The sequence below is a fragment of the Diaphorina citri genome, unplaced genomic scaffold (assembly GCF_000475195.1).
Source record: "Diaphorina citri unplaced genomic scaffold, Diaci psyllid genome assembly version 1.1 scaffold673, whole genome shotgun sequence".
In the NCBI taxonomy this organism is placed as follows: domain Eukaryota; kingdom Metazoa; phylum Arthropoda; class Insecta; order Hemiptera; family Psyllidae; genus Diaphorina; species Diaphorina citri.
Window position 1 is genome coordinate 144,786 of NW_007378106.1, and position 12,145 is coordinate 156,930.

Here is a 12,145-nt window from a genome sequence, read left to right on the forward strand (position 1 = left end):
ACGTACCTATCTATGGTTATTTTTTGAAATACGGCCCTGACTGATCCTAAACCATGCCCTCAATATCCTAATGATGAGAACATTGAGACCGGAATATTTCGGATTAAAATTAAAACAAAACATGCACTTATACTTCCGTCCGGTCTCAAACAAGATGGACGATGAGTCTGAAGTTCCCAAGAATTGGAATTTTTGAAATCAGACCATGCTAATGCTAATGTCCTGATGATTAGAACAGAAAGGGAGAGAGAGAAAGAAAGAGACCATTTCTCTCCCTCGCTCTCTGTCTCCTTCTCCCTCTCTGTCTCTGTCTCCCTCTCTCTCTTTCTCTCTCTGTCTCCCTCTCTCTCTTTCTCTCTCTGTCTCCCTCTCTCTCTCTCTCTCTCTCTGTCCCTCTCCCTCTTTCTTTCTCTTTCCCCCCTTCGTCCCTCCCTCCCCAAGAATTGGAATTTTTGAAATCAGACCATGCTAATGCTAATGTCCTGAAAGAGGGAGAGGGAGGGAGAGAAAGAAAGAGACCATTTCTCTCCCTCGCTCTCTCTCTCTCTCTCTCTCTCTCTCTCTCCTTTTTTGTTTCCCTTTTCTTCATAAAAGTCTTTATCTCTCATTTTTAGTCCGTCCTTCCTTTATTATTACAATAGTAATAACAAGCTGGGTCCGTCCCTCCGGGAATTTTTTATTCGATCGTGGTTAAAGAATACCTATGTACCTACCTAATTTGTTTAATATTCAAACACGAAACAAAACCAACAATGAGACACGAATAATTGGCGAATATAACGTGCTGAGTCACTTTACAACAGGACAAAACCTCAGTGATCGTGATCTTATAAATCTGAAATCTTCAATATTCCGGTTGACATGTTCTGAATCTTTACTGGGCAATCAGGATTAGAATTAGACTATAGTTAAAGTTGAAACTATTAGAAGGTATAATACGGTATCACTGGTATCAGACTAATTGTAACAGTTGACTCAAGACAGGTAGGAATAGACGAAGAAAGCTCAACTAACAACGCTTTTCAGGAGGTTCTGGGCCCACGAGGTGTTGTGAGAACCCAGCAGTAAAGGAAGATGTTAGAAAGGTAACAAAAAGGAAAGTAAAAAGTATAAAGAACCAACACTAAGGTGGATTTCACATCTAGACTGCAACTTGTAGTATACGGCAGTTTGTAGTATACGGAGAGGAAAAAAGTTGCTGGATTGTTCCAAAAACATTTTCTGGATTGTTGAGAAACAATGTTCCGGATAAAAATATTGCTGGTGTGTACCAGGCATAATAAATAATTAAATATAACAAATAGGAGTTTGAATATCATTTCACTTATCACATTAATCACCGGTAATGATGATGTTTATGACAGGTGGATATAATATGCTAATGCTAATCATTACTAAGCTAGTTACTATTACTATGATTGTTATGATTAGTCTAATGATAGTTATGATGTCTGATTCATTGTCACGCTAGCGCTAGGAGTATTGTGTACCAGGCATAATAAATAATTAAATATAACAAATAGGAGTTTGAATATCATTTCACTTATCGCATTAATCACCGGTAATGATGATGTTTATGACAGGTGGATATAATATGCTAATGCTAATCATTAGTAAGCTAGTTACTATTACTATGAAATCACATTAATCACCGGTAATGATGATGTTTATGACAGGTGGATATAATATGCTAATGCTAATCATTAGTAAGCTAGTTACTATTACTATGATTGTTATGATTAGTCTAATGATAGTTATGATGTCTGATTCATTGTCACGCTAGCGCTAGGAGTATGAATGAAATTAGTTCAGGCCTAGCAGTGATTGGTCGTGTGACACAAACAGGGTCGGATAAAACACAATTGAACATTGGTTTGGGTAGGTACTTGTTCAGAAGTCGCGTCAATGGAAAATTGCTACAAACAGGAGCTGTCACAAATGAGCAGTGACCAGTGTTTTTATAGGGTTAGGTTAAACACAAAAAAGAGCTTTCTTTTTCATTGTCGTGGATTCTGAACAATTAAATCGGTTTGTTCTGTGCTTAATTTATGGAGGTTTAACAAGGTTCGCCCGGAGTGGAGCCGGGAAAAGCCAGCAGCACGCGACTGATGCCCAGATGGTTCGCCAAATCGCCATCCGGATACTAACCATGCGTAACATTGATAAACTTCTTTGCTGTTTAAATGTTTAAAAATGAAAATAATGAATTGATTATAAGACAATTTTACCAAAAACCAAATATATCATAACTTATTTCTCTTTTTTACATAAGACAACGAACAAATGGGTTTGTATGTGATGGATGAGGATAACCATGTTGTATTGTATTTCACTTTCCGTTACCATGACAACCACGCTGAGTGCATTACAACTGCATACGAGTATACTGCCCTATCGTGGATTCAGAACAATTAAATCGGTTTGTTCTGTGCTTAATTTATGGAGGTTTAACAAGGTTCGCCCGAAGTGGAGCCGGGAAAAGCCAGCAGCACGCGACTGCCCAGATGGTTCGCCATCCGGATACTAACCATGCGTAACATTGATAAACTTCTTTGCTGTTTAAATGTTGAAAAATGAAAATAATGAATTGATTATAAGACAATTTTACTAAAAACCAAATATATCATAACTTATTTCTCTTTTTTACATAAGACAACGAACAAATGGGTTTGTATGTGATGGATGAGGATAATCATGTTGTATTGTATTTCACTTTCCGTTACCATGACAACCACGCTGAGTGCATTACAACTGCATACGAGTATATACTGTCCTAGTGTGCACTTATGAACTATGCAGATGCACTCAATGTCAGTTCATTTAGGTCTGAAGTGTGTGCTCTATCAGCTCATAAGTCATATAACAAACATGATCTATCTACACATCTAATTCCTTTAATGGAATGTAATAGAATTGAAATTCGGAAACGGTAATTTGGACTTAGTAATAGGACAATCAGCAATCTTAGTGGTCTAGTGGTAAATACGGTGGACTTTGGATCTGGATGTTGGTGGTTCTAGTCTTAGTTAATTCATAAAAACATTTGTGACAACCATTCGAATGATTCGTGATGCTTAACGCAATAAATTATCAATTTAATTTACGAAGGAAATCAAAATTAATAATAAGTGAGTTCTGAAATTACATGGATACCTACTTGGTAATAATGGTACCTACTTCTTGAATGGAATGAGCAGACTAGAAAGATAAAATGACAAGACACAAGACATACAGCATACAGATACTACTCGACTCGGTCAGTTATTATTAATAAGTGAGTTCTGAGATTACATGGATACCTACTTGAGTACTTGGTAATAATGGTAGATACTTCTTGAATGGAATGAGCAGACTGGAAAGATAAAATTACAAGACATACAGCATACAGATACTACTCGACTCGGTCAGTTTTCTTCACACATATATCAAGCTTTCGACAAAGTTGATGACTAAATTACGATTCCAGTATTCAGAAGTATCCAGTTTCTAAAGATAATCTTCTTGCATCTATTTATAGACTGGATGTCTGGATCGGTAAGACTAAACTTAAGAGTGGAAAAATAAAGAATCGACGTAGATATTTGACTTTGTTGAGACCTGATGTCCGATGTTCTCGAAGTGAAAATGTCATAAAACATATCTTCAAGATACAGGAAGAAGACAATTTGGTTCGTAATCGCTGGACAGCAGGATGACTAAATTACGATTCCAGTATTCAGAAGTATCCAGTTTCTAAAGATAATCTTCTTGCATCTATTTATAGACTGGATGTCTGGATCTATCAATTAATCAGCTCAAACTTTGCACTAACGTCTTTATTATGTTTACGGTCGATAAAAAATAATAATTAATACCGAGTAGAAACAAGTATCGATTAACAAGAAAGTGAAACTGAACCAGTAAGTACTAGATGCAACGAGAGAGTTGATGGAGGAAAAAAAAACCTGCATTCAATAATCTAATGGGCTTATACAATGTCTGTATAGAACTATAGACCAAAAGACGCCTCTGATAGAAGGATGTATAAGGACAAAGTACAATATACAATAGTGAAAGAAGTACATGGAACTATACTGTATACAGCATTAGACAACATAGCTATACCACACAATGATATAGTAGAGCTCAACCAGATTAATACAAAAGACAGTGAAAGTAGATTAGACCTGCATTCAATATTCTAATGGGCTTATACAATGTCTGTATAGAACTATAGACCAAAAGACGCCTCTGATAGAAGGATGACATACGAGTATACTGCCCTAGTGTGCACTTATGAACTATGCACTCAATGCCAGTTCATTTAGCTCTGAAGTGTGTGCTCTATCAGCTCATAATCATAAGTCATATAACAAACATGATCTATCTACACATCTAATTCCCTTAATGGAATGTAATAGAATTGAAATTCGGAAATGGTAATTTTTGTGCACTTATGAACTATGCACTCAATGTCAGTTCATTTAGCTCTGAAGTGTGTGCTCTATCAGCTCATAAGTCATATAACAAACATGATCTATCTACACATCTAATTCCCTTAATGGAATGTAATAGAATTGAAATTCGGAAATGGTAATTTGGACTTAGTAATAGGACAATCAGCAATCTTGGTCTAGTGGTAAATACAGCGGACTTTGGATCTGGATGTTGGTGGTTCTAGTCTTAAGTTAATTCATAAAAACGACATTTGTGACAACCATTCGAATGATTCGTGATGCTTAACGCAATATAAAATTAAAATCCCCCTTATTAAAGAGCTAAACGCCTTAGCAGTTATCAGTTATACAGAGACGTTAAAATCCTACGCGTATTTAAATAATAATAATCGTCAGGGCTGGTTCGAAGCTCACCTGGTCTGAAGAGTTCTCGCACTTCCTCATGAGTACCCGTGCCTGGCATCTCATTCACAATGGTCAGACAGGTGTCGTGGTGTTTGATGAACCCTTCCTTGGTAAGTGACCATGCCTGATTACCGCCTGTGTGGTGACATGGGTATAAGCCTACCACACCGTCGTTCACATTGCCTGCGCGGACATAAAGGGTTAATATGAGCAATTAATGTGAAAATAGTCGGTATTTTCCTTCCAGAATTTCCCCCTTATCGGAAGCTTGTTTTCAACTCTTTTTGCGTGATAACGCCTGTACTCAACCAGACCCTACAAAAGGCTAAGAATAAGAGCGCCTCGCGCCTGTACTAAACCATAGGTCCCATAGGAAATCCAAGACGGCAAGCCATCGGAATAGTCCCGTTTTCGAAAGCAAAATACAACTAATAACTGAAGGCATAAAGGATCTATTAAAGTGGCAGTCGCCAGCTTAGTTATGTAGCTAGGAGGGTAACGCGCCTGCCTTGTAAGTGCTAGGTCGCAAGTTTGATTCCCGCCCGGGGCGAACTTAATCGTAAAGTATAAATTTCTTTCTCGGAACGGCTAGCTTTCTCCTAGCCTGTTCTTTTTCTCCCGAATTTCGGGACGGTAAGACCTCAGAAGATACGGTTCCCTCTATCAAACCTCTTTGGGGCCTAGTGATTTTTCTGCGGTGCGATGGTTTTGTATACATTTCTCATAACATTCTAACTTCAAAATTTTCAAGCGTATCTAAATAAACAGGAGGTTCAAGACTCCGTTGTGGACACACTGGTGCGCGGGTCGATGGTCTACGGTCTAGACCAGAGTCAATGGTCCATGGTCTATCGTTGCCCTTGTCCATAGTCTATCGTGGCACAATAAGTACTGTGGCGAGAGTTTCAGCCACATATTTTTGTGAAGATTTCGATTTCGTTTCCCGAATAAAATTCAGTCCATATTAAAACTTTCTCACGAAACGTTTCCTCCTCTCTATTCTTTTCAATGTCTCTCGAAGGAGATACTAACTCCTTAGTACCATAGATTTTTTTTTCTCTTACCTAATGTATCGAGACACCAAGCGCCCTGGTGTATAATACCGATAGTAATCTGACTAGATGAAGGTACTTGTAATTCCGGGTATACATGTTCAAGGTACCACTTGAATGGTTTACACTGAAGTCTCTCCCGGAGTGCCACTCGGTCTGAAATGCTGAAAAAAAGAAGAATGCCCAATGGATCACTTAAGTTAAGCAAAGTTGAGAATGGTTGGTATCCCGATGGGTCACGATCTGGGCAATTGCGTGCTGTTGGCTTTTTCCAGTCCCACTCAGACTAGGTGAGGTTAATCGTATGGTTGATATCCCGATGGGTCACGATCTGGGCAATTGCGTGATGTTGGCTTTTTCCAGTCCCACACAAACTGGATGAGGTTATTGTGAGGTGTCTTGTCGTCAAATGGAGGGTAACACTGTTCTATCAGACCTTCAAAATTCCTTTTCCTGAGGTTTATAAAACCTTAAGTTAAGCAAAGTTGCGAATGGTTGGTATCCCGATGGGTCACGATCTGGGCAATTGTGTCCTGTTGGCTTTTTCCAGTCCCACTCAGACTGGGTGAGGTTATTGTGAGGTGTCTTGTCGTCAAATGGAGGGTAAAACTGTTCTATCAGACCTTCAAAATTCCCTTTCCTGAGGCTTATAAAACAGGGGTTTGAGACAAAAATCAAAGATAACTAATTAAAAATAGGAAATAGCCAATGTTCACACCAGCTTTTTACGTTAACACTAGTTGTAAAACCATATTGTGAAGATATTCTGGTCTTTTGTTCGAAAAAAAAGAAGAATGGTTGGTATCCCGATGGGTCACGATCTGGGCAATTGCGTGCTGTTGGCTTTTTCCAGTCCCACTCAGACTAGGTGAGGTTAATGTGAGGTGTCTTATCGTCAAATGGAGGGTAAAACTGTTCTATCAGACCTTCAAAATTCCCTTTCCTGAGGTTTATAAAACAGGGGTTTGAGACAAAAATCAAAGATAACTATCAAATCAAATCAAATCAAATATTTATTTAATGTATATCAATATAGGTTATTGTTTACACAGGTCAAGATAAAAATAAACAAAATATATGGAAATACAAATATACAAAATGGTTTAAAATAGGAAAAGCAAATGTTCACACCAGCTTTTTACGTTAACACTAGTTGTAAAACCATATTGTGAAGATATTCTGGTCTTTTGTTCGAAAAAAAGAAAGAAAAAAGCTTCAGCACGAACAAATAGGCAAAAAGTGATTTAAAAAATCGAGTTGCCCCTTATTGATCTTTACGGATACTTACTCTCCAAAGGGTATAGTCTTGGCCAGGGGCACCTCAGCGTAGTAGTAGTGTTTATAATTGTCCATCCAAACTTCGGCCGCCCTCCTTGTGTTTCTAGCAAACACATTGCCCGAGCCACCGGGAAATGACGGTCAAGTATGACCTTCTACATAGGTAACCAATATACTTACATATAGCGTATAATGGACTAATGGGACAGAAATGAGATTACATTAATTTAATTTGATCAGGGAAAGGGCCGAAATTTAATGGACAAAAAACTAGATTCCACCAATAGTAACAAGGTAAGACCTAATGCCACCAATAGTAACAAGGTAAGAACTATGATTCCACCAATAGTATCAAGGTAAGAACTTTTTAGGTTTAACAAGGTAAAAACTTTTTAGGGGGAACGATAGGGTGCTAGAAGTTTGGCAGTAGGATCGAAGAACTCTATTGCTGGGTTATTTCCCCTGATAAGGTTTAACAAGGTAAAAACTTTTTAGGGGAACGATAGGGTGCTAGAAGTTTGGCAGTAGGATCGAAGAACTGTATTGCTGGGTTGTTTCCCCTGATATAGGATGCTGGAATGCTATATTAAAGTGTCGAGTTTCTTGATATATTAGAGTTCTGGAACTCAGTCACTCGATTGGGCTTTCGACACCTTGGTTTTTTCCTCAGTGTACTCACTTCTTTGTCTATTTCAGGTGGACGTGCGATACTTTGATGAGAGCGCCTATCTGGAGAAAGGGGCTCTAAGGCCGGGCCAAGACCCGTATGAGAGCAACAAATACAACCAGGCTGCTAGTGATAATACGCCTAGTAACCGGGACGTACCCGACACGAGGCATCCCGCGTAAGTATAAATAAGTGTAAGCCATCCCGCGTAAGTATACGAGTAAATAAGTGTAAGCTATCCCGCCAAGTATAAATAATGGTAACAAAGAAAATTCTTCTCTTACAGAATGATTGCGAAAGTGCAAACTGCCTTATTGTACTACCTACAAGTATGTTTCTGGTTTGAACCATTTGGTAAAAGGAGACTGAATGAAAATGTTACAAAATGATTGAGTTTAAAACTCAGCACGCACGCAACGATTTGTCTCCAAACTTATCTTCCAACTTGGTCTCGCAACCATGTCTTTCCACAGATCTTTCCTGTGTACGCAAATTTCAGACATGCAGTCTGCATAGACCTGCCGTGCGTTCGATCCGTCGAAAGACAAGGTTGTGGGATAAATTTGTAGACAAATCGTTGGGTTTGTACCAATCTTAATGTAGTTGCAAATATTTTTCTTGTTATCCTTGAGTGAAACCTTCACAAGTTCCATGGTGATCAGAGAGCATTGCACGTCGAATTAATTTTACTTTCTTCTCTCGTGTACTTGGAATAACTTGCAATAATTCTATTTTTTATCAAAGTATAGCTAGTACACATACTTATATCTAAGTATAAGAGTAATCTTGGGTAAGCTTGCAATGATCTATGATTGCTGTTCAGTAGCTTGAAGGCTTGAAGCTATTCTTACAATGTTTCATGGGCACCTACGTAGTCGTTTTCACCTTACTTACTTGCTACCCAGGAGCTTGAAAGATAGAAGTCATATTATTTTGCATTTTATTTGAGTTATTGAGGCTGAAACAATATTAATATAGTCGATGAGATTTGAAGTAAAATCCTTGTCTCGGAGACGTTGTGGTCAACTCATCTGGTAAACAGGAGGTCTTGGGTTCAATCCTATCCGAGGCATGAAATTTTATCCTCATTTGATGATTTGACCACATAATAATGGAGCTGTAAGGGTCAGGTGGTAGAAAAAGCCTTCGGTATTAACCTCGCCTATTACGTTCCACTCAAAAGTACTATTATTATTTAATATTATTTTGTTTTCTTCTTGTAAAAAATTGAATTTATTACAGATAAATCAAATCTTAATCTTATCTTACTATTTTGTTTTGCAGATGTACGCGTCACGCACTGCCCAGGGATTTACCTGCAACCAGCGTGATCATAACTTTCCACAATGAAGCCAGGTCTGCCCTGTTGAGATCAGTAGTCAGGTAAGACTCCAACTGTCCACGGAATAATCAACTTTGAGTTTTAATTAGACTTACCATCATCTAGCCCTAGACTCATTGAGAGATGGGAGCTCCAGGAGAGATTAGGAGAGCCCCAGGAGAGACTAACTATAAATAAGTCTAAGAAGAGAAGAGTAGCCTCAACACTTTCTTCAAAATGGAGTAAAAGCCTGAGCCAAGTGTCGGGATGGCTTTAATTAGACTTATCATCATCTAGCCCTAGACTCATCAGGAGATGGGAGCCCCAGGAGAGATTAGGTCTACTAACTATAAATAAGTCTAAGAAGAGAAGAGTAGCCTCAACACTACTTTCTTCAAAATGGAGTAAAAGCCTGAGCCAAGTGTCGGAATGGATTATGCTAGACTCATTGGGAGATGGGAGCCCCAGGAGAGATTAGGTCTACTAACTATAAATAAGTCTAAGAAGAGAAGAGTAGCCTCAACACTTTCTTCAAAATGGAGTAAAAGCCTGAGCCAAGTGTCGGGATGGATTATGACAAACATTGAAATTGTCATAATAAGGGCAGTTTTGCTTAGATTATGAGGAAGTCGGTATACAACAAGGAGTTTGAACATGGAAGACGGTGCGGTCCGATCCCTTCAAGTTGTTAATCTTCGGAAGATTAAAAATTAATAAAATTAATCCCTTTTTTTATATGGATTATGAACTGAAGAATCCTTGTGATTATATTGACTGACTACAGGTTGATACTAAACTATGGACAGTGCCCAGCACATCTGCATACTGTGTGCCAATATGCACCTAGCTTTTCTTCTTTATAACTCACTTCTCTCTGTTCCCCAGGATCCTACCCGCGTGGTAAGTCCAGTGATAGATGTGATCAGTATGGATGATTTCTCCTACATTGCTGCCTCATCAGAGCTACGCGTACCTAGCTTTGGTTCTCAAGACATCAACGCTAGACTTGCCTTTTGGTCGATTAGTTTCGTGAAGACACTCCATCATACTTCCCTATTGGTTATTTTCCCTGTACTCCCACACTCGATATCTCGTTTTGCATTCCGCTTTCTCATCGTTAGATAATAATCTTCATTCTTCTCATCAGGGTGATGTCTCTTCATTTTGCTGTTGGTAGGTTTAACAAGGTAAAAACTTTTTAGGGGGAACGATAGGGTGCTAGAAGTTTGGCAGTAGGATCGAAGAACTCTATTGCTGGCTTGTTTCCCCTGATATAGGATGCTGGAATGCTATATTAAAGTGTCGAGTTTCTTGATATATTAGAGTTCTGGAACTCAGTCACTCGATTGGTAGGATGCTGGAATGCTATATTAAAGTGTCGAGTTTCTTGATATATTAGAGTTCTGGAACTCAGTCAATCGATTGGGCTTTCGACACCTTGTTTTTTTCCTCAGTGTACTCACTTCTTTGTGTGTCTATTTCAGGTGGACGTGCGATACTTTGATGAGAGCGCCTATCTGGAGAAAGGGGCGTAACGCGCTTGCTTGCCATGCAGAAGGTCCCGGGTTCAAATCCCACCATCGCATCGACAAAAATTTTGCAATCGTTTTTCGATTGTAAATATTTCAAAGGGTTAATTTCTGATGTTCTGGAAGAGATCGACAAGGAACGCCGACCCCATTTAAATAGGAAAAGGCTAGCAAGAAGAAGACTTTCTGGTGTTCTCGTGTTGACCCAGCGCCTAAATGGGAAGTATTGTGTCTCTTATCGCCCATCTAATGAGGGACACACTACGGGATGGGCATGCTATGACACAGACTACATGCGTCTAATGTGGCAGTTGTTTCATTGGTACGATATAAAAACGGCGGTGAAACAACGATTAAAAAATAAATAAATAGACTATATTATTGCTGAAAAAGGACTAGGTATGTACTCTTTTCAGAAGACCTCGCAGTGAAGGAGTTAGGATCAGACTATTGACTGAATGAGTTAGAATCTGACTCCTTGACTGAGTAGTCTACTAAAAAGAGTAGTTCTTCTTTAAAAATGTAAATGCAGTTTCTTTGTGTTATTATGTCACAACATTGGTGCTCACTGCAGCATTGTAGGATTTTCCCAATATCTCAATAATCCTAAAATCCAATGTTTACCTACCATGCTGGCACCGGTCGCTATGCGCATTTATATGCCATAGCTACTCATTTTCCTCACGAGGCTGAGTGGGCCCCGCAAAAACCAGTCACGGAACATTTGCATGATACAAATTTCTTGACCCCGCCGGGAATCGAACCCGGGTCTATTAGAAGCAGACTATATCTATGTACATAGGTAATTATATACCTAGATAAGAACATACACAGATTGATATGGATATCGCACATGTGTATATGGACTTGTCTGAGGATGACCATGAGTCAGGAATTCAGTGATGTCCAACCTACAGGCGGTGGACAAATCTTCAGAATACTCATATTTTAGCCTGTAGTACAAACCATAGGAGCTGTACTGTTTCTAAATTGATTTGACCTTACCTTTACAGCATCATCGGTTATTCCGTAGATTAGACCCCCTCGCCTGAACAAAGGTTCTGACATCACCCCCCATAATCCGCCACCGAAATGTACTGCTGAGGCATCCAACGGATCATCCACTGAAAATTAAAAAAAAAAAAAAATGCTTGTTACAATCAAAGGGTTAAAAAAAGAGGTTTAACAGAGGGAACTGTAACTGCTAAGGTCTTATCGTCCCGAAATCGAAGGGAAAAAGAAGACAGGATAGGAGCAAGCCGGCTATTCCGAGAACGATCATTATCCGTTCAGGATAAAATCCGCCCCGGGCGGGAATCGAACCCGCGGCCTAGTGCTTACAAGGCAGACGCGCTACCAACCAAGCTAACTAGGCTGGCCAAAGGGGGGTTTTAAATAAGAAATTCTTTCGAAAATGCGGGGGGGGTATTTTCGATAGACTTTCTTTCTGACCCCCC

At 39.1% G+C, this 12,145-nt stretch overlaps 2 long non-coding RNA genes across 2 annotated transcripts; one reads left to right on the forward strand and one right to left on the reverse strand.

Moving 5' to 3' along the window:
- Positions 1–7,474: 7,474 nt before the first annotated feature.
- On the forward strand, positions 7,475–9,221 carry LOC103511075. Its single transcript, XR_541451.2, has 3 exons — positions 7,475–7,495; positions 7,868–8,016; positions 9,123–9,221. It is a non-coding gene; the product is annotated as an uncharacterized LOC103511075 (long non-coding RNA).
- Positions 9,222–9,882: 661 nt separating this feature from the next.
- On the reverse strand, positions 9,883–10,327 carry LOC113468187. The gene is made up of 2 exons (XR_003392036.1): positions 10,133–10,327; positions 9,883–10,002 (listed from the first exon to the last, which is right to left on the reverse strand). It is a non-coding gene; the product is annotated as an uncharacterized LOC113468187 (long non-coding RNA).
- Between the last annotated feature and the right edge of the window lie 1,818 nt (positions 10,328–12,145).